At 40.7% G+C, this 23,296-nt stretch overlaps 1 non-coding gene and 24 pseudogenes across 1 annotated transcript; 7 read left to right on the top strand and 18 right to left on the bottom strand.

The window, feature by feature from the left end:
- Nucleotides 1-113: 113 nt before the first annotated feature.
- LOC149701454 (5S ribosomal RNA) lies at nucleotides 114-216 on the top strand (annotated as a pseudogene).
- A 122-nt stretch (nucleotides 217-338) lies between these two features.
- On the top strand, nucleotides 339-457 carry LOC149701453 (5S ribosomal RNA; annotated as a pseudogene).
- Nucleotides 458-592: 135 nt separating this feature from the next.
- LOC149701452 (5S ribosomal RNA) lies at nucleotides 593-695 on the top strand (annotated as a pseudogene).
- Nucleotides 696-1,071: 376 nt separating this feature from the next.
- On the top strand, nucleotides 1,072-1,174 carry LOC149701451 (5S ribosomal RNA; annotated as a pseudogene).
- Nucleotides 1,175-1,296: 122 nt separating this feature from the next.
- Nucleotides 1,297-1,415, top strand: LOC149701450 (5S ribosomal RNA; annotated as a pseudogene).
- Nucleotides 1,416-1,550: 135 nt separating this feature from the next.
- Nucleotides 1,551-1,669, top strand: LOC149701449 (5S ribosomal RNA). Its single transcript, XR_016382149.1, has one exon. It is a non-coding gene; the product is annotated as a 5S ribosomal RNA (ribosomal RNA).
- A 135-nt stretch (nucleotides 1,670-1,804) lies between these two features.
- Nucleotides 1,805-1,923, top strand: LOC149701448 (5S ribosomal RNA; annotated as a pseudogene).
- A 379-nt stretch (nucleotides 1,924-2,302) lies between these two features.
- On the bottom strand, nucleotides 2,303-2,421 carry LOC149701447 (5S ribosomal RNA; annotated as a pseudogene).
- Nucleotides 2,422-2,543: 122 nt separating this feature from the next.
- On the bottom strand, nucleotides 2,544-2,662 carry LOC149701446 (5S ribosomal RNA; annotated as a pseudogene).
- Nucleotides 2,663-2,783: 121 nt separating this feature from the next.
- Nucleotides 2,784-2,886, bottom strand: LOC149701445 (5S ribosomal RNA; annotated as a pseudogene).
- A 136-nt stretch (nucleotides 2,887-3,022) lies between these two features.
- LOC149701444 (5S ribosomal RNA) lies at nucleotides 3,023-3,140 on the bottom strand (annotated as a pseudogene).
- A 3,287-nt stretch (nucleotides 3,141-6,427) lies between these two features.
- On the bottom strand, nucleotides 6,428-6,546 carry LOC149701443 (5S ribosomal RNA; annotated as a pseudogene).
- A 115-nt stretch (nucleotides 6,547-6,661) lies between these two features.
- LOC149701442 (5S ribosomal RNA) lies at nucleotides 6,662-6,780 on the bottom strand (annotated as a pseudogene).
- Nucleotides 6,781-6,914: 134 nt separating this feature from the next.
- On the bottom strand, nucleotides 6,915-7,033 carry LOC149701441 (5S ribosomal RNA; annotated as a pseudogene).
- A 136-nt stretch (nucleotides 7,034-7,169) lies between these two features.
- On the bottom strand, nucleotides 7,170-7,288 carry LOC149701440 (5S ribosomal RNA; annotated as a pseudogene).
- A 134-nt stretch (nucleotides 7,289-7,422) lies between these two features.
- Nucleotides 7,423-7,541, bottom strand: LOC149701439 (5S ribosomal RNA; annotated as a pseudogene).
- A 7,920-nt stretch (nucleotides 7,542-15,461) lies between these two features.
- Nucleotides 15,462-15,564, bottom strand: LOC149701438 (5S ribosomal RNA; annotated as a pseudogene).
- A 346-nt stretch (nucleotides 15,565-15,910) lies between these two features.
- Nucleotides 15,911-16,013, bottom strand: LOC149701437 (5S ribosomal RNA; annotated as a pseudogene).
- A 121-nt stretch (nucleotides 16,014-16,134) lies between these two features.
- On the bottom strand, nucleotides 16,135-16,237 carry LOC149701436 (5S ribosomal RNA; annotated as a pseudogene).
- Nucleotides 16,238-16,374: 137 nt separating this feature from the next.
- On the bottom strand, nucleotides 16,375-16,493 carry LOC149701435 (5S ribosomal RNA; annotated as a pseudogene).
- A 134-nt stretch (nucleotides 16,494-16,627) lies between these two features.
- LOC149701434 (5S ribosomal RNA) lies at nucleotides 16,628-16,746 on the bottom strand (annotated as a pseudogene).
- Nucleotides 16,747-16,884: 138 nt separating this feature from the next.
- LOC149701433 (5S ribosomal RNA) lies at nucleotides 16,885-17,003 on the bottom strand (annotated as a pseudogene).
- A 137-nt stretch (nucleotides 17,004-17,140) lies between these two features.
- LOC149701432 (5S ribosomal RNA) lies at nucleotides 17,141-17,259 on the bottom strand (annotated as a pseudogene).
- A 134-nt stretch (nucleotides 17,260-17,393) lies between these two features.
- LOC149701431 (5S ribosomal RNA) lies at nucleotides 17,394-17,512 on the bottom strand (annotated as a pseudogene).
- Nucleotides 17,513-17,650: 138 nt separating this feature from the next.
- On the bottom strand, nucleotides 17,651-17,769 carry LOC149701430 (5S ribosomal RNA; annotated as a pseudogene).
- Between the last annotated feature and the right edge of the window lie 5,527 nt (nucleotides 17,770-23,296).

Below are 23,296 nucleotides of genomic sequence, written 5' to 3'. Positions count from 1 at the left end.
AAATTCCAATAGATTTGAAAAAAGCAAACATATTTTCTTTCGTTATTGTTTTAAAAAGATGAAGGTTAATTGGTTTCACTTAATTTAAATTTGAATTATTAACTACCAATCTCGGCAACGGCCATATCACGCTGAAAACACCGGTTCTCGTCCGATCACCGAAGTTAAACAGCGTCGAGCGCAGTCAGTACTTGGGAACACTGCGTGCCGTTGGCTTTGTCACTTTTGTTTCCTCTTTTAAATTCCACCAGATATGAAAAAAACAAACATATCTTCTTTTTGTTATTGTTTTATAAAAATGAAGGTTAATTAAATTCAAATTATTAAATAGCACTCTCGGCAACGGCCATATCACGCTGAAAACAAAGGTTCTCGTCCGATCACCGAAGTTAAGCAGCGTCAAGCGCAGTCAGTACTTGGGAGGGAGACCAATTAGGAACACTGCGTGCCGTTGGGTTTTTCACTTTTCTTCGTCTTTTAAATTCCAATAGATATGAAAAAAGCAAACATATTTTCTTTTGTTATTGTTTTAAAGCGATGAAGGTTAATTTGTTTCACTTAATTTAAATTCGAATTATTATCTAGCACTCTCGGCAACGGCCATATCACGCTGAAAACACTGGTTCTCGTCCGATCACCGAAGTTAAACAGCGTCGAGCGCAGTCAGTACTTGCGAACACTGCGTGCCGTTGGCTTTGTCACTTTTGTTTCCTCTTTTAAATTCCACCAGATATGAAAAAAACAAACATATCTTCTTTTTGTTATTATTTTATAAAGATGAAGGTTAATTAAATTCAAATTATTAAATAGCACTCTCGGCAACGGCCATACCACGCTCAAAACAGAGGTTGTCGTCCGATCACCGAAGTTAAGCAGCGTCGAGCGCAGTAAGTATTTGGGAGGGAGACAACTTAGGAACACTGCATGCCGTTGGCTTTTTCACTTTTCTTCCTCTTTTAAATTCCAATAGATATGAAAAAAGCAAACATATTTTCTTTTGCTATTGTTTTAAAAAGATGAAGGTTAATTGGTTTCACTTAATTTAAATTTGAATTATTAACTACCAATCTCGGCAACGGCCATATCACGCTGAAAACACCGGTTCTCGTCCGATCACCGAAGTTAAACAGCGTCGAGCGCAGTCAGTACTTGAAAACACTGCGTGCCGTTGGCTTTGTCACTTTTATTTCCTCTTTTAAATTCCACCAGATATGAAAAAAACAAACATATCTTCTTTTTGTTATTGTTTTATAAAAATGAAGGTTAATTAAATTCAAATTAATAAATAGCACTCTCGGCAACGGCCATATCACGCTGAAAACAAAGGTTCTCGTCCGATCACCGAAGTTAAGCAGCGTCGAGCGCAGTCAGTACTTGGGAGAGAGACCAATTAGGAACACTGCGTGCCGTTGGGTTTTTCACTTTTCTTCGTCTTTTAAATTCCAATAGATATGAATAAAGCAAACATATTTTCTTTTGTTATTGTTTTAAAACGATGAAGGTTAATTTGTCTCACTTAATTTAAATTCTGATTATTAACTAGCACTTTCGGCAACGGCCATATCACGCTGAAAACACCGGTTCTCGTCCGATCACCGAAGTTAAGCAGCGTCGAGCGCAGTCAGTACTTGGGAGGGAGACCACTTAGGAACACTGCGCGCCGTTGGCTTTTTCAATTTTTTTCCTCTTTTAAATTCCAATAGATATGAAAAAAGCAAACATATTTTCTTTTGTTATTGTTTTAAAAAGATGAAGGTTAATTTGTCTCACTTAATTTAAATTCGAATTATTAACTAGCACTCTCGGCAACGGCCATATTACGCTGAAAACAAAGGTTCTCGTCCGATCACCGAAGATAAACAGCGTCGAGCGCAGTCAGTACTTGGGAGGGAGACCACTTAGGAACACTGCGTGCCGTTGGCTTTTTAACTTTTCTTCCTCTTTTAAATTCCAATAGATTTGAAAAAAGCAAACATATTTTCTTTATGTTATTGTTTTAAAATGATGAAGGTTAATTTAAATCACTTAATTTAAATTCGAATTATTAACTAGCACTCTCGGCAACGGCCATATCACCCTGAAAACACCGGTTCTCGTCCGATCACCATAATTAAGCAGCGTCGAGCAGTCAGTACTCCACGCTGCTTAACCGGTGTTTTCAGCGTGATATGGCCGTTGCCGAGAGTGCTATTTAATAATTTGAATTTATTTAACCTTCATCTTTATAAAACAATAACAAAAAGAAAATATTTTGCTTTTTCCATATCTATTGGAATTTAAAACAGGAGAAAAAATGTGAAAAAGCCAATGGCACGCAGTGATCCTAAGTGGTCTCCCTCCCAAGTACTGACTGCGCTCGACGCTGCTTAACTTCGGTGATCGGACGAGAACCGGTGTATTCAGCGTGATATGGCCGTTTCCGAGAGTGCTAGTTAATAATTTGAATTTAATTAACCTTCATCTTTATAAAACAATAACAAAATGAAGATGTGTTTGCTTTTTTCATATCAATTGGAATTTAAAAGAGGAAAAAAAAGTGAAAAAGCCAACGGCACGCAGTGTTCCTAAATGGTCTACCTCCCAAGTACTGACTGCGCTCGACGCTGCTTAACTTCGGTGATCGGACGAGAACCGGTGTTTTCAGCCTGATATGGCCGTTGCCGAGAGTGCTATTTAATAATTTGAATTTAATTAACCTTCATTTTTTAAAAAAAAATCAAAAAGAATATATGTTTGCTTTTTTCATATCTGGTGGAATTTAAAAGAGGAAACAAAAAGGAAAAAGCCAACGGCACGCAGTGTTCCCAAGTACTGACTGCGCTCGACGCTGCTTAACTTTGGTGATCGGACGAGAACCGGTGATTTCAGCGTGATATAGCCGTTGCCGAGAGTGCTAGTTAATAATTCGAATTTAAATTAAGTGAGACAAATTAGCCTTCATCATTTTAATACAATAACAAAAAGAAAACATGTTTGCTTTTTTCATATCTTTTAAAATTTAAAAGAGGAAAAAAAGTGAAAAAGCCAACGGCACGCAGTGTTCCTAAGTGATCTCCCTCCCAAGTATTGACTGCGCTCGACGCTGCTAACGTCGGCGATCGGACGAGAACCGGTGTTCTCAGCGTGATATGGCCGTTTCCGAGAGGTCTAGTTAATAATTCGAATTTAAATTTAGTGAGACAAATTAACCTTCATCTTTTAAACAATGGCTTTTTAATTTTTTTCCTCTTTTAAATTCCAATAGATATGAAAAAACAAACATATCTTCTTTTTGTTATTGTTTGATAAAGATGAAAAGCTTTGACTTTCTACGTTACTTCTAAAACTTCACACCATCGTTCCCGGATGGGCTCGAACCACCGACCTTTCAGTTAACAGCTGAACGCGCTAACTATTGCGCCCCGGAAGCCCAAAAATTAAATGTTCTTCAGGTATTGTGGAAAAACTTTGACATTTTACGTTACATCTGAGACCTGAAATGGTCGTCAGGTATTGTGGAAAAACTTTGGCTTTTTACGTTATATCTGATACCTCAAAACACCGCTCCCGGGTGTGCTCGATCCACCAACCTTTCTGATAACAGCCGAACGCGCTAAAAGGCGCCACGGAAGCCCAGAAATTAAATGGTCGTCAGGTATTGTGGAAAAGCTTTGACTTTTTACGTTACATCTGAGACCTCACAACACCGCTCCCGGGCGTGCTCGATCCACAAACCTTTCGATTAACAGCCGAACGCGTTAACCATTGCGAAAAGGAAGCCCAAAATGTAAATGGTCGTCAGGTATTGTGGAAAAGCTTTGACTTTTTACGTTACCGATATATTTGCTTGAATTAAAGAAAAAAGTACAAAAATAATGGTGTCAGTGGTTATACTTGAAAATAGCGAAAAAAAACTCAAAATGTTCTTCTCTGGTCGAGAAACGTCGATTTTGAAAATGGTATTAAAAATCGAGGTACATTTTTATTTATTGATCAATCGAGATGAAATCACTTTTAATGAGTATTTAATAGGTATATAAGCTAAATTCGGTCAAAAATTTGTGCAGAAAATAATGCATTCAAAAGTGTACCGAAAAAATCGCATGTTTTTTTATTCAAGGTAGAAAGTCCGTGACAACGATTTATTTTTGAAAGTTGAATTTGAACAGTTTTTTGAATGAATATCGTTACATTTGCTTGAATTAAAGCAAAAAGTACAAAAATAATGGTTTCAGTGGTTATATTTGAAAATAGTGAAGAAATACTCAAAATATGCTTCTATGGCCGAGAAACGTCGATTTTGAAAATGTTATTAAAAATCTAGGTACATTTTTATTTATTGATCAATCGAGATGAAATCACTTTTAATGAGTATTTTATAGGTAATTAAGCTGAATTCGGTCAAAAAATTGTCCAGAAAAAAATGCATTCAAAAGTCTATCGAAAAAATCGCATATTTTTTGTCTTCAAGATACAAAATCCGTGACAACGATTTCTTATTGAAAATTCAATTTGAAGTTTTTTGAATGAATATCGTTAAATTTGCTTCAATTAAAGCAAAAAGTACAAAAAAAATGGTTTCAGTGGTTATATTTGAAAATAGTGAAAAAATTCTCAGATGTAACGTAAATAGCAAGTTTTTCCACAATACCTGTCGAACATTTAATTCTTGGGCTTCCGTGGCGCAATGGTTAGCGCGTTCAGCTGTTAACCGAAAGGTTTGTGGTTCGAGACGACCCGGGAGCGTAGGTGTGAAGTTTTATAAGTAATGTAAAAAGGCAAACTATTCCACAATACTTGACAACCATTTATTTTCTAAGCTTCCATGGCGCAATGCTTTACGCGTTCGGCTGTTAACTGAAATGTTGGTGCTTGGAGCCCACCCTGGAGCGGTGTTGTGGGGTCTCAGATGTAGCGTAAAAAGTCATAATGTTTCAACAATATCTGAAGACCATGTAATTTTTGGGCTTCCGTGGCGCGATGGTTAGCGCGATCAGCTGTTAACCGAAAGGTTGGTGGATGGAGCACACCCGGGAGCGGTGTTGTGAGGTCTCAGATGTAACGTAAAAAGTCAAAGTTTTTCCACAATACCTGACGAAAGTTTAATTTTAGGGCTTCCGTGGCGCGATGGTTAGCGCGTTCAGCTGTTAACCGAAAGGTTGGTGGATGGAGCACACCCGGGAGCGGTGTTGTGAGGTCTCAGATGTAACGTAAAAAGTCAAAGTTTTTCCACAATAGCTGAAGAACATTTAATTTTTGGGCTTCCGTTGCGCAATGGTTAGCGCGTTTGGCTGTTAACCGAAAGGTTGGTGGTTCGAGCACACCCGGGAGCGGTGTTGTGGGATCTCAAATGTATCGAAAAAAGTCAAAACTTTTCCACAATACGTGACAGCCATTTAATATCTGAGCTTCCGTGGCTCAATGGTTAGCGCGTTCGGCTGTTAACCAATAGGTTGGGTGTTCGAGCCCACCCGGGAGCGGTGTTGTGGGATCTCAAATGTATCGTAAAAAGCCAAAGTTTCTCCACAATACCTGACGACCATTTAATTCTTGGGGTTCCGTGGCGCAATGGTTAGCGCGTTCGGCTGTTAACCGAAAGGATGGTGGTTCGAGCCCATCCGGGGGCGGTGTTGTGAGGTCTCAGATGTGACGTAAAAAGTCAAATTATTTCCACAATAATTTACGACCATTTCATTTCTGAGCTTCCTTGGCTCCATGGTTAGCGCGTTCGGATGTTAACCAAAAGGTTGGTGGTACGAGCCCACCCGGGAGCGGTGTTGTGAAGTCTCAAATGTAACGTAAAAAGCCAAAGTTTTTCCACAATACCTGACGACCATTTCATTTCTGAACTTCCTTGGCTCCATGGTTTGCGCGTTCGGATGTTAACGAAAAGGTTCGTGGTTCGAGCCCACCCGGGAGCGGTGTTGTGAAGTCTCAAATGTAACGTAAAAAGCCAAAGTTTTTCCACAATACCTGACGACCATTTAATTTTTGGGCTTCCGTGGCGCAATGGTTAGCGCGTTCGGCTGTTAACCGAAAGGCTGGTGGTTCGAGCCCACCCGGGAGAGGTGTTGTGAGGTCTCAGATGTAGCGTAAAAGGTCAAAACTTTTCCACATTACGTGACAACTTTTAATTTCGGAGCTTCCGTGGCTCAATGGTTAGCGCGTTCGGCTGTTAATCAATAGGTTGGTGGTTCGAGCCCACCCGGGAGAAGTGTTGTGAGGTCTTAGATGTAACGTAAAATTCAGTCCTGACTGCGTTCGACGCTGCTTAACTTCGGTGATAGGACTAGAACCGGTGTATTCAGCGTGATATGGCCTTGTCGAGAGTGCTATTTAATAATTTGAATTTAATTAACTTTCATCTATATAAAACAATAAAAAAAAGAAGATATGTTTGCTTTTTTTCATATCTATTGGAATTCAAAAGAGGAAAAAAAAATTGAAAAGCCAACGGCACGCAGAGTTCCTAAGTGGTCTCCCTCCCAAGTACTGACTGCGCTCGACGCTGCTTAACTTCGGTGATTGGACGAGAACCGGTGTTTTCAGCGTGATATGGCCGTTGCCGAGAGTGCTATTTAATAATTTGAATTTAATTAACCTTCATAAAACAATAACAAAAAGAAGATATGTTTGCTTTTTTCATATCTATTGGAATTTAAAAGAGGAAAAAAAGTGAAAAAGCCAACGGCACGCAGTGTTCCTAAGTGGTCTCCCTCCCAAGTACTGACTGCGCTCGACGCTGCTTAACTTCGGTGATCGGACGATAACCGGTGTTTTCAGCGTGATATGGCCGTTGCCGAGAGTGCTAGTTAATAATTCGAATTTAAATTAAGTGAGACAAATTAACCTTCATCTTTTTAAAACAATAACAAAAAGAAAATGTGTTTGTTTTTTTCATATCTTTTGGACTTAAAAGACAAAAAAAGTGAAAAAGCTAACGGCACGCAGTGTTCCTAAGTGGTCTCCCTCCCCAATACTGACTGCGCTCGACGCTGCTTAACTTCGGTGATCGGACGAGAACCGTTGTTTTCAGCGTGATATGGCCGTTGCCGCGAATGCTAGTTAATAATTCGAATTTAAATTAAGTGAGACAAATTAACCTTCATATTTTTAAAACAATAACAAAAAGAAAATATGTTTGCTTTTTTCATATCTATTGGAATTTAAAAGAGGAAAAAAAGTGAAAAAGCCAACGGCACGCAGTGTTCCTAAGTGGTCTCCCTCCCAAGTACTGACTGCGTTCGACGCTGCTTAACTTCGGTGATCGGACGAGAACCGGTGTTCTCAGCGTGTTATGGCCGTGGCCGAGAGTGGTAGTTAATAATTCGAATTTAAATTAAGTGAGACAAATTAACCTTCATCTTTTTAAAACAATAACAATAAGAAAATATGTTTGCTTTTATAATATCTATTGGATTTAAAAGACAAAAAAAGTGAAAAAGCTAACGGCACGCAGTGTTCCTAAGTGGTCTCCCTCCCAAGTACTGTCTTCGCTTGACGCTGCTTAACTGCGGTGATCGGACGAGAACTGGTGTTTTCAGCGTGATATGGCCTTTGCCGAGAGTGCTACTTAATAATTTGAATTTAATTAACCTTCATCTTTATAAAACAATAACAAAAAGAAGATATGTTTGGTTTTTTCATATCTGGTGGAATTCTGAGAGAGCGGTCGCTCTCTTAGATAAGACCTCATACTGCTCTTAATGTATAAGGAGGGTTTTTTGTTTGGATGTAGTTTTTTTTGTGTTGTGTTAACTGTTCTGAAAAAATTCCACAGAACTGCAATCCGGGTCCTTAATATGTAGTTAAAATTTCAAAGGGATTCATCTAATAGTTTATTTTATAAAAAATAAAGTTGCTAAGGGTGGTTTTCATTTACATAAAATTAATCAGCCTTTTTAGCAAAAAACTGGAAAATTCCCATAGAAATAACATGGGAATTTTTATAAAAAAGGCAAAATTGTGGAACGTATATAACAAAAACTATACATTTCTTAGGATTGAAAACGGTTTTAAATGAACATATGATCTTTATTTTAGGTCCTTTTCTACTCTTTATTTCGAAAAATTAAGTTTAAGTATGTTTAATTTTAATTTTTCAAAAATACCTCGATTTGCGATTTTTCAATGATACACTGTTTTATTTGAAATTGACAACACATTGGAAACTCGCCTTTTTTAGTGGTTTATTTTTGCATTCCTATTGGAGCGATTCTATTTGAAGCCTTGTGGATGAAATGGTCTATTGAATGTTAAATAAGCTATGATGAAATGGTCTTCTGAAATGTGGGTTCTTGTGGGTGCTTTTAGGTACTTGTGGATGCTTATAGGTACTTGTGGGTTCTTGTGGGTACTTGTGGGTGCTTGTAGGTACTTGTGGGTACTTGTGGGTGCTTGTAGGTACTTGTGGGTACGTGTGGGTGCTTGTAGGTACTTGTGGGTGCTTGTGGGTACTTGTGGGTGCTTGTGGGTACTTGTGGATGTTTGTAGGTACTTGTGGATGTTTGTAGGTACTTGTGGATGTTTGTAGGTACTTGTGGGTACTTGTGGATGTTTGTGGGTACTTGTGGGTGCTTGTAGGTACTTGTGGGTACCTGTGGGTGCTTGTAGGTACTTGTGGGTACTTGTGGGTGCTTGTAGGTACTTGTGGGTACTTGTAGGTACTTGTGGGTACTTGTGGGTGCTTGTGGGTGCTTGTAGGTACTTGTGGGTACTTGTAGGTACTTGTGGGTACTTGTAGGTACTTGTGGGTACTTGTAGGTACTTGTGGGTACTTGTAGGTACTTGTGGGTACTTGTAGGTACTTGTGGGTACTTGTGGGTACTTGTAGGTACTTGTGGGTACTTGTAGGTACTTGTGGGTACTTGTAGGTACTTGTGGGTACTTGTGGGTGCTTGTAGGTACTTGTAGGTACTTGTGGGTACTTGTGGGTGCTTGTAGGTACTTGTGGGTGCTTGTAGGTTCTTGTGGGTACTTGTAGGTACTTGTGGGTACTTGTGGGTGCTTGTAGGTACTTGTGGGTGCTTGTGGGTGCTTGTAGGTACTTGTGGGTGCTTGTAGGTACTTGTGGGTGCTTGTAGGTACTTGTGGGTGCTTGTAGGTACTTGTGGGTACTTGTGGGTGCTTGTGGGTACTTGTGGGCGCTTGTGGGTGCTTGTAGGTACTTGTGGGTACTTGTGGGTGCTTGTGGGTACTTGTGGGTACTTGTGGGTGCTTGTAGGTACTTGTGGGTGCTTGTGGGTGCTTGTAGGTACTTGTGGGTGCTTGTAGGTACTTGTGGGTGCTTGTAGGTACTTGTGGGTGCTTGTAGGTACTTGTGGGTGCTTGTAGGTACTTGTGGGTGCTTGTAGGTACTTGTGGGTGCTTGTAGGTACTTGTGGGTACTTGTAGGTACTTGTGGGTACTTGTGGGTGCTTGTGGGTGCTTGTAGGTTCTTGTGGGTACTTGTAGGTACTTGTGGGTGCTTGTAGGTACTTGTGGGTACTTGTGGGTGCTTGTGGGTACTTGTGGGTGCTTGTGGGTGCTTGTAGGTATTTGTGGGTGCTTGTGGGTGCTTGTAGGTACTTGTGGGTGCTTGTAGGTACTTGTGGGTGCTTGTGGGTGCTTGTAGGTACTTGTGGGTGCTTGTGGGTGCTTGTAGGTGCTTGTGGGTACTTGTGGGTGCTTGTGGGTACTTGTGGGTGCTTGTGGGTACTTGTAGGTGCTTGTAGGTACTTGTGGGTGCTTGTAGGTGCTTGTAGGTACTTGTGGGTGCTTGTAGGTACTTGTGGGTACTTGTAGGTACTTGTGGGTGCTTGTAGGTACTTGTGGGTGCTTGTAGGTACTTGTGGGTGCTTGTAGGTGCTTGTAGGTACTTGTGGGTGCTTGTAGGTACTTGTAGGTACTTGTGGGTGCTTGTAGGTACTTGTAGGTGCTTGTAGGTACTTGTGGGTGCTTGTAGGTGCTTGTAGGTACTTGTGGGTGCTTGTAGGTACTTGTGGGTGCTTGTAGGTGCGTGTGGGTACTTGTAGGTACTTGTGGGTGCTTGTAGGTACTTGTGGGTGCTTGTAGGTACTTGTGGGTGCTTGTAGGTGCTTGTGGGTGCTAGTAGGTGCTTGTGGGTGCTTGTAGGTGCTTGTGGGTGCTTGTAGGTACTTGTGGGTGCTTGTGGGTTCTTGTGGGTGCTTGTAGGTACTTGTGGGTGCTTGTAGGTACTTGTGGGTGCTTGTAGGTACTTGTGGGTACTTGTAGGTACTTGTGGGTACTTGTAGGTACCTGTGGGTGCTTGTAGGTACTTGTGGGTGCTTGTGGGTGCTTGTAGGTACTTGTGGGTGCTTGTGGGTGCTTGTAGGTACTTGTGGGTGCTTGTGGGTGCTTGTGGGTACTTGTGGGTGCTTGTAGGTACTTGTGGGTGCTTGTAGGTACTTGTGGGTGCTTGTAGGTGCTTATGGGTACTTGTGGGTACTTGTAGGTACTTGTGGGTACTTGTAGGTGCTTGTAGGTACTTGTGGGTGCTTGTAGGTACTTGTGGGTGCTTGTGGGTACTTGTGGGTGCTTGTAGGTACTTGTGGGTACTTGTAGGGGCTTGTAGGTACTTGTGGGTGCTTGTAGCTTCTTGTGGGTGCTTGTAGGTACTTGTGGGTGCTTGTAGGTACTTGTGGGTGCTTGTAGGTGCTTGTGGGTACTTGTGGGTGCTTGTAGCTACTTGTGGGTACTTGTAGCTACTTGTGGGTGCTTGTAGGTACTTGTGGGTGCTTGTAGTTACTTGTGTGTGCTTGTAGGTACTTGTGGGTGCTTGTAGGTACTTGTGGGTACTTGTGGGTGCTTGTAGGTACTTGTGGGTGCTTGTAGGTACTTGTGGGTACTTGTAGGTGCTTGTAGGTACTTGTGGGTGCATGTAGGTACTTGTGGGTGCATGTAGGTACTTGTGGGTGCTTGTAGGTACTTGTGGGTGCTTGTAGGTACTTGTGGGTACTTGTAGGTGCTTGTAGGTACTTGTGGGTGCATGTAGGTACTTGTGGGTGCATGTAGGTACTTGTGGGTGCTTGTAGGTACTTGTGGGTGCTTGTAGGTACTTGTGGGTGCTTGTAGGTGCTTGTAGGTACTTGTGAGTGCTTGTGGGTGCTTGTAGGTACTTGTGGGTGCTTGTGGGTGCTTGTAGGTACTTGTGGGTGCTTGTGGGTGCTTGTGGGTACTTGTGGGTGCTTGTAGGTACTTGTGGGTGCTTGTAGGTACTTGTGGGTGCTTGTAGGTGCTTATGGGTACTTGTGGGTACTTGTAGGTACTTGTGGGTACTTGTAGGTGCTTGTAGGTACTTGTGGGTGCTTGTAGGTACTTGTGGGTGCTTGTGGGTACTTGTGGGTGCTTGTAGGTACTTGTGGGTACTTGTAGGGGCTTGTAGGTACTTGTGGGTGCTTGTAGCTTCTTGTGGGTGCTTGTAGGTACTTGTGGGTGCTTGTAGGTACTTGTGGGTGCTTGTAGGTGCTTGTGGGTACTTGTGGGTGCTTGTAGCTACTTGTGGGTACTTGTAGCTACTTGTGGGTGCTTGTAGGTACTTGTGGGTGCTTGTAGTTACTTGTGTGTGCTTGTAGGTACTTGTGGGTGCTTGTAGGTACTTGTGGGTACTTGTGGGTGCTTGTAGGTACTTGTGGGTGCTTGTAGGTACTTGTGGGTACTTGTAGGTGCTTGTAGGTACTTGTGGGTGCATGTAGGTACTTGTGGGTGCATGTAGGTACTTGTGGGTGCTTGTAGGTACTTGTGGGTGCTTGTAGGTACTTGTGGGTACTTGTAGGTGCTTGTAGGTACTTGTGGGTGCATGTAGGTACTTGTGGGTGCATGTAGGTACTTGTGGGTGCTTGTAGGTACTTGTGGGTGCTTGTAGGTACTTGTGGGTGCTTGTAGGTGCTTGTAGGTACTTGTGAGTGCTTGTGGGTGCTTGTAGGTACTTGTGGGTGCTTGTAGGTACTTGTGGGTGCTTGCCCCGGGTACTTGTGGGTGCTTGCCCCGGGTACTTGTGGGTGCTTGCCCGGGTACTTGTGGGTGTTTGTAGGTACTTGTGGGTGCTTGTAGGTACTTGTGGGTGCTTGCCCCGGGTACTTGTGGGTGCTTGCCCCGGGTACTTGTGGGTGCTTGCCCCGGGTACTTGTGGGTGCTTGTAGGTACTTGTGGGTACTTGCCCCGGGTGCTTGTGGGTACTTGCCCCGGGTGCTTGTGGGTACTTGCCCCGGGTGCTTCTGGGTACTTGCCCCGGGTGCTTGTAGGTACTTGCCCCGGGTGCTTCTGGGTGCTTGCCCCGGGTGCTTGTAGGTACTTGCCCCGGGTACATGTAGGTGCTTGTGAGTGCTCGTAGGTACTTGCCACAGGTGTTTGTAGGTACTTTTCCTCCTCCATAGGATTAACATTACACTAAATTTTGGAAGCTCGTAACTCTGGTTGTATTAGAGATTCGGGGATATCCTTTGATTATTTAGTCCTATTTGCCCCTTCCCTCCTTCGTTAACATTTGCTCCATAGGATACTCCATATACGGGGAAAACCTGGAAAACTCAGGGAAGTATATGGGGAAAAGCCTGGAAATCTCAGGGAAATTTGTTTTCCAAAAGTTGTATGAACCTTGTTATGGAACATATCTTTTAAACTTATGGTTTTAGTTATATAAAGTTTTACCAAGAAGCGATATCTAGTTTACTAGGGAGAAGGTATGAGATGCCTAAGTATTCGCGCGCCATAGTCCCAGTCCCACTTTCAAAATACAAAGGGGGACGTAAAAGGAGGCCGGGCTATTTCGCCTCTCCTCAGTCGGAAAACACGTAGTTTTCGTCATTCGCGTCGCGTTAACGTGAGTTTTCTGGTCCGTGACCAAATAAGGATATTTTAAACTGGACATTAGGCCAGCGACTTTCCTGACTTGGAATAAATAAACTGGTCCATGACCATTGACCAGAGCACGTCGTCTGCTAAACTAAAGAAGTGGATAATTAAAATATTAGAATTTTAATGTGTGGAGTCTGGTTACCCTTGAACTTTCTTAGTAGTCTCGTGGACCACTGACCCCCCCCCTCCGATTTAATTTTTGAACTGGAACAGGCAATTTTTAAACTGGTCATTTGCCCTTTGTCACCGCCTTATTTCCCACGCTGGCGCGAGTTGCTTTGCGTTGTCGAGTGCGTGATGGAGTTGGCTATGCCTGGAGTCCCAACCTTGAAGGAGAGAGGAAAGGAGTAGAAACCCCCATACCTATAGCGTTGCCTGTGTACCCCCACCTACGGCACCATAGTCCTCCCAGCATCCTTAGCGGTTAGGTAGGGTCGTACTGGACGAAATTGTAAAGGGCGCTCCCTCTATCTTCAAAATAGAAGCTAGTTCTCATACAAATAAAATGGCGCTACGCGGCAGCACTTAGCAATCGCCTACCGAAGGGTAGGGGCGTGCGCGAGATACATTGGGAGAGATACGGTGCCGCAGGTATCATTTCCAATCCATCTCAACTCCCTTATCCCTGCCCCAGCCCCCGCGACTTCCAACCACTAGCATAGCCCACTCGATCACGCTCTCTTTTCCCCGGCTACATATTTTGAAGATGGCGCTTTTTAGGCTTATTAACAATCTTGGTTCAACTTTGTGAACTTTTAGGGTAGCCCTGACTATATTTTGTTTAAGGTTTTAAGCTTAATATCAAACAGACGTTACTTTATGCTACAAAAAAGTTTGAAATTGACAATCTTGGATCGTCTTTGTGAAGTTTTAAGGATATCCGAATTTCATATTGGGCTTTTGACAATTTTGCGCTAAATGTTAAACGGACATAAATCAGAATTTTTAAAAATTTTGTAAAATTGTCTATTTGGTCCTATTTCTGGAATTTTTAGGGGGGCGCCGCGCGTTTCCATAAATGATTGTAAAAAATTGGATTATGTTAATTACAATAAGAATACAAACTTTTATTGATTTACGTTTTTTTTGAAGTATCATTATAAATAAATGTTTGATTGAGCTAAAGTTATGGTCCCCTTTATATATGTTTCTGCTTAGTGCAGATTTTGAAAATGTAAAACAGTTTCTTAACATTCTTAATTAAAATGAAGACTGAAGGAACAGATATTAATCAAAAATGTCTTGATTAGAATCAAGACCTAAAAAGTATCGATAAGACTGAGGTTATCACTTGTCTGAAGGATCAGATATTAATTTTTCTTTTTAATTGAAACTTAAATGCATGCTTAAGAAAAAACAACGTTCCATTACCGTTTTCCGTTGAAATAAATTATTTTACTCGTAATCAATTTCAAAAATTTACTTATCTCGGCTTTTCGAGCACAATTCCATTCCCCGAAAACATTTTATCATTACATTAATTACTTTTGGGAGATAACGTGTCAAAATATCCTATAAAACAATAAAAAACTGTAATAGCGGTCTGTTTAGCCATGACAACAACCTTTTAAAAGTTACAAGCACTATATAACACTTTCGAGACTAACAGGACCTGAGCAAACTATAGCTTAACCTGCTACTACTAGGACCAGGGAGAATTGATATAACTGGAGTTGAAATTTCATTATGTGCGACCTGCGGCCTTGAAACTCTCCCATTGTCCCAGTGTGTGTAGAACATAATTTTTCGCTGTTATCTGCCAAAATCAATCTTTCTATGTAGTGCCGCCTCCTCAATTGAATTTTTCATGATATATTAAGGTTTGAACGAACAAAATTCTAGATTACTATTTTCACTACCATGTCCCTCTGCTAACTTGAAGCAAAATTTCCTCTCTTTTTGCTGGTCATTACCGGTGCCATTCCCTTGACTTTCTGTTCGTTATAACTACTATCATGAGTTTATTTATTTCAAACCAAAATATAAAAAAATGGTTTCTTTTCCTTTTGTGCTACTTAGAATTTACAAATGTATATAACGTTGTGCCGTGCCATATCAAATAGTCTCTAACCATTGTTAGAAACTAAAGAGAGAAATTGGGCAGTAACACTAATCATGCCCTGAACTATGAGAAAGAACAATACGACGGTTGACTAAAGTACACTTGATATTACATCATTTTGCAAAACCGCGAGTAAAAATCTTACTGTCCCTATTGAATTTGGCGCCATTGGTTTTAGAATAATTAAAATGTTCCACTGCGAAGCATGCCGGTCACGAATGGGTATGTAACGTCTTTAGGAACCTTTTAAAACGCAAAACCATACACGTACTCTCCCAAAAGTAATTAATGTAATGATAAAATGTTTTCGGGGAATGGAATTGTGCTCGAAAAGCCGAGATAAGTAAATTTTTGAAATTGATTACGAGTAAAATAATTTATTTCAACGGAAAACGGTAATGGAACGTTGTTTTTTCTTAAGCATGCATTTAAGTTTCAATTAAAAAGAAAAATTAATATCTGATCCTTCAGACAAGTGATAACCTCAGTCTTATCGATACTTTTTAGGTCTTGATTCTAATCAAGACATTTTTGATTAATTTAAAAGAGGAAACAGAAAGGAAAAAGCCAACGGCACGCTGTGTTCCCAAGTACTGACTGCGCTCGACGCTGCTTAACTTCGGTGATCGGACGAGAACCGGTGTTTTCAGCGGGATATGGCCGTTGCCGAGAGTGCTAGTTAATAATTCGAATTTAATTAACCTTCATATTTATAAAACAATAACAAAAAGAACATATGTTTGGATTTTTCATATCTGGTGGAATTTAAAAGAGGAAACAAAAAGGAAAAGCCAACGGCACGCAGTGTTCCCAAGTACTGACTGCGATCGACGCTGCTTAACTTCGGTGATCGGACGAGAACTGGTGTTTTCAGCGTGATATGGCCTTTGCCGAGAGTGCTACTTAATAATTTGAATTTAATTAACCTTCATATTTATAAAACAATAACAAAAAGAAGATATGTTTGGTTTTTTCATATCTGGTGGAATTTTAAAGAGGAAACAGAAAGGAAAAAGCCAACGGCACGCTGTGTTCCCAAGTACTGACTGCGCTCGACGCTGCTTAACTTCGGTGATCGGACGAGAACCGGTGTTTTCAGCGGGATATGGCCGTTGCCGAGAGTGCTAGTTAATAATTCGAATTTAATTAACCTTCATATTTATAAAACAATAACAAAAAGAACATATGTTTGGATTTTTCATATCTGGTGGAATTTAAAAGAGGAAACAAAAAGGAAAAGCCAACGGCACGCAGTGTTCCCAAGTACTGACTGCGATCGACGCTACTTAACTTCGGTGAGCGGACGAGAACCGGTGTTTTCAGCGTGATATGGCCGTTGCCGAGAGTGCTAGTTAATAAATCGAATTTAAATTAAGTGAGACAAATTAACCTTCATATTTTTAAAACAATAACAAAAAGAAAATATGTTTGCTTTTTTCATATCTATTGGAATTTAAATGAGGAAAAAAAAGTAAAAAAGCCAACGGCACGCAGTGTTCCTAAGTGGTCTCCCTCCCAAGTACTGACTGCGCTCGACGCTGCTTAACTTCGGTGATCGGACGAGAACCGGTGTTCTCAGCGTTATATGGCCGTGGCCGATAATGTTAGTTAATAATTCGAATTTAAATTAAGTGAGACAAATTAACCTTCATCTTTTTAAAACAATAACAAAAAGAAAATGTGTTTGCTTTTTTCATATCTATTGGACTTAAAAGACAAAAAAAGTGAAAAAGCTAACGGCACGCAGTGTTCCTAAGTGGTCTCCCTCCCCAGTACTGACTGCGCTCGACGCTGCTTAACTTCGGTGATCGGACGAGAACCGTTGTTTTCAGCGTGATATGGCCGTTGCCGAGAGTGCTAGTTAATAATTCGAATTTAAATTAAGTGAGACAAATTAACCTTCATATTTTTAAAACAATAACAAAAAGAAAATATGTTTGCTTTTTTCATATCTATTGGAATTTAAAAAAGAGGAAAAAAAGTGAAAAAGCCAACGGCACGCAGTGTTCCTAAGTGGTCTCCCTCCCAAGTACCGACTGCGCTCGACGCTGCTTAACTTCGGTGATCGGACGAGAACCGGTGTTCTCAGCGTGTTATGGCCGTGGCCGAGAGTGGTAGTTAATAATTCGAATTTAAATTAAGTGAGACAAATTAACCTTCATATTTTTAAAACAATAACAAAAAGAAAATATGTTTGCTTTTTTCATATCTATTGGAATTTAAATGAGGAAAAAAAAGTGAAAAAGCAAACGGCACGCAGTGTTCCTAAGTGGTCTCCCTCCCAAGTACTGACTGCGCTCGACGCTGCTTAACTTCGGTGATCGGACGAGAACCGGTGTTCTCAGCGTTATATGGCCGTGGCCGATAATGTTAGTTAATAATTCGAATTTAAATTAAGTGAGACAAATTAACCTTCATCTTTTTAAAACAATAACAAAAAGAAAATGTGTTTGCTTTTTTCATATCTATTGGACTTAAAAGACAAAAAAAGTGAAAAAGCTAACGGCACGCAGTGTTCCTAAGTGGTCTCCCTCCCCAGTACTGACTGCGCCCGACGCTGCTTAACTTCGGTGATCGGACGAGAACCGTTGTTTTCAGCGTGATATGGCCGTTGCCGAGAGTGCTAGTTAATAATTCGAATTTAAATTAAGTGAGACAAATTAACCTTCATATTTTTAAAACAATAACAAAAAGAAAATATGTTTGCTTTTTTCATATCTATTGGAATTTAAAAAAGAGGAAAAAAAGTGAAAAAGCCAACGGCACGCAGTGTTCCTAAGTGGTCTCCCTCCCAAGTACCGACTGCGCTCGACGCTGCTTAACTTCGATGATCGGACGAGAACCGGTGTTCTCAGCGTGTTATGGCCGTGGCCGAGAGTGGTAGTTAATAATTCGAATTTAAATTAAGTGAGACAAATTAACCTTCATCTTTTAACAAAAATTGTATGATAACATATTTATGGAGATAGATAAGAACAACTTTTATAATTAAACATAGAAACTAACATATCTCTTAAAATTCTCGCGTGATCAACTGGTTTCACGTCAAATAAATAGCTATAGTCCCATCAGAACATAGAGACTAGAAACCCCAAGGAGTGGCAGGTCCCCCGCTCTACAAGCGCAAATAATATGTTGCTCATAAATTGGTACATGAGAGCTTCCGGCCCGTTTAATTTTGCTTAGCGGAAGTCGCCGTGTACCCATTGCGTGTACCATGAAAAAGGGCAACAAGTTGAGGCATTCCTGCCACTCCTTGGGGTTTCTAGTCTCTATGATCAGAATCAGCAAGAGCTATTTGTATTAATTCCTCCATGTTTTTTTCGCCAAGCTGAGAACTACGCGTTTTACGTCACGTTATCCAAAAACCTGACTATTTTCATTGGTGACCGAGCTGGCTCAACGCTGAGCACCGTGCCGTCAAAATTCATAACCAAAATCCCGTTCTGTAGGACACTGCTAACAGCGCTGAGCTCTGCTCAACGCGGCCCAGACTTCCACCATGATTATAAAATCTTAGCCTGATTATTTAAAAGTGTAATTAACTTTCGGCTCACTCTGAACCGTTAATGTCTCTGCATTACAGAAACGAAAACCTAGCGTTTACTTTATGGTTCACTAGGCCTATTGACAGATGAAAGTTCATTTGACCAATATAGTGGCGTTCTTCTTGAAATCACTTTAGAAAGGATTATGCTATAAACAGATGTAGTATAGCTTAAGTAATATATAAACATCGATTTCAAATAATAATATTAAAAAAAGTTCTTGGGATATCAAAATGAAACAGAGCTTTATAGCTACAAAACCACTAAAGGCATCGAAATTACGAAAAATATTTCCATATATTAATTATACATTATGAGAAACCAAATATTAAGGTTTTGTAGGATTTCTTTCCACAAAACAAAGCGAACTGCTAACGCGATGCACTAACGGACGGACATACACAGACTAAAACATAGACTGCTTTTTAACTCTTTCCGTTTTAATTTTGAGTTGAGAAACAAGATTATCTTAAATATTAAAATAAATATAATTAATATTAAATATTTTCTTCGTTAGTTGTTCGCCTTATTGAGCGTTACATCGCGTTGATAAAGAACAATTAGACATTCTTGAGAGACTTGACTAATATTGGCGTTTGAAATGAAGCATACGCCGGTTGCATTACCTTACTCAAATAGGTAGTATATAAGGGTGTCGAACTACAGCTAAAAGCAAGAACAACCGCAATTGCGAAAACCTTTGGTGGACAACCCACCCTAGGGAGGCTAGACGTTTCTCGTAACCCTAGCTGATCGCCGCGAATGTCTTAAACCCAACGATGACGATGGAGTAGAAGCCAGGTGTACAGACTGGTGTCCAAGTGGAATGGACGAAGACCAGAAGATGGTGGTGATTAGAAGCCAGTATGTACAGACTGGTGTCCATGTGGGATGGACGAAGACCAGAAGATGGTGGTGATTAGAAGCCAGTATGTACAGACTGGTGTCCATGTGGGATGGACGAAGACCAAAAGATGGTGGTGATTAGAAGCCAGTATGTACAGACTGGTGTCCATGTGGGATGGACGAAGACCAAAAGATGGTGGTGATTAGAAGCCAGCATGTACAGACTGGTGTCCAAGTGGAATGGACGAAGACGAGAAGATGGTGGTGTGAGAACTCAAGTAAAGGAGCCATTTCCGTGACTGTGAAAGCAGTTCGGAAATGGCGAACACGTTTGCTCCGATTTGGAAACTGCGAACGCGGTCACGTGGGTGTAACAAAAGACACACACACACACAGACACACACACACGTCGAAATTAGAACCTCTCCGTGACATACGTCACTCGGAGAGGTAAAAAGTCAAGGTTTTTACACAATACCTGACGAGCATTTAACTTTTGGGCTTCCGTGGCGCAATGGTTAGCGCGTTCGGCTGTTAACCAATAGGTTGGTGGTTCGAGCCCATCCGGGAGCGGTGTTGTGAGGTCTCAGATGTGACGTAAAAAGTCATGGTTTTTGCACAATACCTGACGGGCATTTAGCTTTTAAACGTAAACAAACAACCCGTTTTTCGCGGCCACAGGTTCGAAACCGCGAAGTTTTTTTTATAATTATCCGAACATTTGTGTCAAGGTCACATTATTTACATCCCCGTATCTCTGGTAGAACCAGAGTTACGAGCCTCCAGAATTTAGTCTAATGGATTTCCTATGGAGGGGTTTGTTTGTTTACGATTAGCTTAATTACTCGACTACTGTTTGTCGTAGCTCAATGTTTTTAGTATGGTTAGATGAGGGACAAATTGGACTATAACATACTCAAAGGACATCCCCGTATCTACAGTAGAAACAGATTTACGAGCCTGCAAAATATAGTCTAATGCATTTTCTATGGAGGGGTTTGTTTGTTCACGTATTGCTTAATTACTTGACCCTGTTCTTTCGATTAAAAATAATAACATATCTTTAGTGTAGCGGTTATCGCATCCGCCTCACCCCGGAAGGCCACAGGTTCGAAACCGCGAAAATTTTTTTTGCTTGGAACATGCAAAGACCTTTATAATTATCCGAACATTTGTGTCAAGGTCACATTATTTACATCCCCGTATCTCTGGTAGAACCAGAGTTACGAGCCTGCAAAGTTTATTTTCAAAAATCAAAAGTAACCTTCTAACAATAAGTGAGACAAAAAATAAGTTGACGACGATATTGAGGTAGCCTCAAGTTTAAAGTATCCTTGTATGGGGAGCAAAGAGTACTATAACATATCCAAAGGAGATCCCAGTATCTCTTGTAGAACAAGAGTTATGAGCCTCCAAAGTTTAGTGCAAAAATCATAAGTAATATAATAAAAATAAGTTAGACGATACCAAAGTTGACGAACATTTTGCTTAATATCTCGGCCCTTGTTTGTCGTAGCTCAATGTTTTTAGTATGGTTAGATGGGGGACAAATTGGACTATAACATACTCAAAGGACATCCCCGTATCTCCAGTAGAAACAGAGTTACGAGCCTGCAAAGTATAGTCTAATGCATTTTCTATGGAGGGGTTTGTTTGTTCACGTATTGCTTAATTACTTGACCCTGTTCTTTCTATTACAAATAATAACATATCTTTAGTGTAGCGGTTAAAGCATCCGCCTCACTCCCGGAAGGCCACAGGTTCGAAACCGCGAAGTTTTTTTTTATAGTTATCCGAACATTTGTGTCAAGGTCACATTATTTACATCCCCGTATCTCTGGTAGAACCAGAGTTACGAGCCTCCAGAATTTAGTCTAATGGATTTCCTATGGAGGGGTTTGTTTGTTTACGATTAGCTTAATTACTCGACTACTGTTTGTCGTAGCTCAATGTTTTTAGTATGGTTAGATGGGGGACAAATTGGACTATAACATACTCAAAGGACATCCCCGTATCTACAGTAGAAACAGATTTACGAGCCTGCAAAATATAGTCTAATGCATTTTCTATGGAGGGGTTTGTTTGTTCGCGTATTACTTAATTACTTGACCCTGTTCTTTCGATTAAAAATAATAACATATCTTTAGTGTAGCGGTTATCGCATCCGCCTCACTCCCGGAAGGCCACAGGTTCGAAACCGCGAGGTTTTTTTTTTTGCTTGGAACATGCAAAGACCTTTATAATTATCCGAACATTTGTGTCAAGGTCACATTATTTACATCCCCGTATCTCTGGTAGAACCAGAGTTACGAGCCTCCAGAATTTAGTCTAATGTATTTCCTATGGAGGGGTTTGTTTGTTTACGATTAGCTTAATTACTCGACTACTGTTTGTCGTAGCACTAATTCTTAGTATGGCTAGATGGGGGACAAATTGGTCTATAACATACTCAAAGGACATCCCCGTATCTCCAGTAGAAACAGAGTTACGAGCCTGCAAAGTTTATTTTCAAAAATCAAAAGTAACCTTCTAACAATAAGTGAGACAAAAAGTAAGTTGACGACGATATTGAGGTAGCCTCAAGTTTAAAGTATCCTTGTATGGGGAGCAAAGAGTACTATAACATATCCAAAGGAGATCCCAGTATCTCTTGTAGAACAAGAGTTATGAGCCTCCAAAGTTTAGTGCAAAAATCATAAGTAACATAATAAAAATAAGTGAGACGATACCAAAGTTGACGAACATTTTGCTTAATATCTCGGCCCCTGTTTGTCGTAGCTGTTTTAGTATGGTTAGATGGGGGACAATTTGGACTATAACATATCCTAAGGACATCCCCGTATCTCTAGTAAACACAGAGTTATGGGCCTGCAAAGCATAGTCTAATGCATTTCCTTTGGACGGGTTGTTTGTTTACGTTTAGCTTAATTACTCGGCCCCTGTTTTTCGTAGCTCAATGTTTTTAGTATGGTTAGATGGGGGACAAATTGGAATATAACATACTCAAAGGACATCGCCGTATCTACAATAGAAACAGAGTTACGAGCCTCCAGAATTTAGTCTAATGTATTTCCTATAATCCAATTTGTCCCCCATCTAACCGTACTAAAAACATTGAGCTACGACAAACAGTAGTCGAGTAATTAAGCTAATCGTAAACAAACAAACCCCTCATAGGAAATCCATTAGACTAAATTCTGGAGGCTCGTAACTCTGGTTCTACCTGAGATACGGGGATGTAAATTATGTGACCTTGACACAAATGTTCGGATAATTATAAAAAAAAACTTCGCGGTTTCGAACCTGTGGCCTTCCGGGAGTGAGGCGGATGCGATAACCGCTACACTAAAGATATGTTATTATTTTTAATCGAAAGAACAGGGTCAAGTAATTAAGCAATACGTGAACAAACAAACCCCTCCATAGAAAATGCATTAGACTATACTTTGCAGGCTCGTAACTCTGTTTCTACTGGAGATACGGGGATGTCCTTTGAGTATGATATAGTCCAATTTGTCCCCATCTAACCATGCTAAAAACATTGAGCTACGACAAACAGTAGTCGAGTAATTAAGCTAATCGTAAACAAACAAACCCCTCCATAGGAAATACATTAGACTAAATTCTGGAGGCTCGTAACTCTGGTTCTACCAGAGATACGGGGATGTAAATAATGTGACCTTGACACAAATGTTCGGATAATTATAAAAAAAACTTCGCGGTTTCGAACCTGTGGCCTTCCGGGAGTGATGCGGATGCGATAACCGCTACACTAAAGATATGTTATTATTTTTAATCGAAAGAACAGGGTCAAGTAATTAAGCAATACATGAACAAACAAACCCCTCCATAGAAAATGCATTAGAGTATACTTTGCAGGCTCGTAACTCTGTTTCTACTGTAGATACGGCGATGTCCTTTGAGTATGTTATATTCCAATTTGTCCCCCATCTAACCATACTAAAAACATTGAGCTACGAAAAACAGGGGCCGAGTTATTAAGCTA

Source organism: Phalangium opilio, unplaced genomic scaffold (assembly GCF_054372755.1).
Source record: "Phalangium opilio isolate 3A_F unplaced genomic scaffold, DU_Popi_V2 ptg000019l_1, whole genome shotgun sequence".
Lineage (NCBI taxonomy): Eukaryota > Metazoa > Arthropoda > Arachnida > Opiliones > Phalangiidae > Phalangium > Phalangium opilio.
This window is presented reverse-complemented; position numbering and strand designations above follow the sequence as displayed.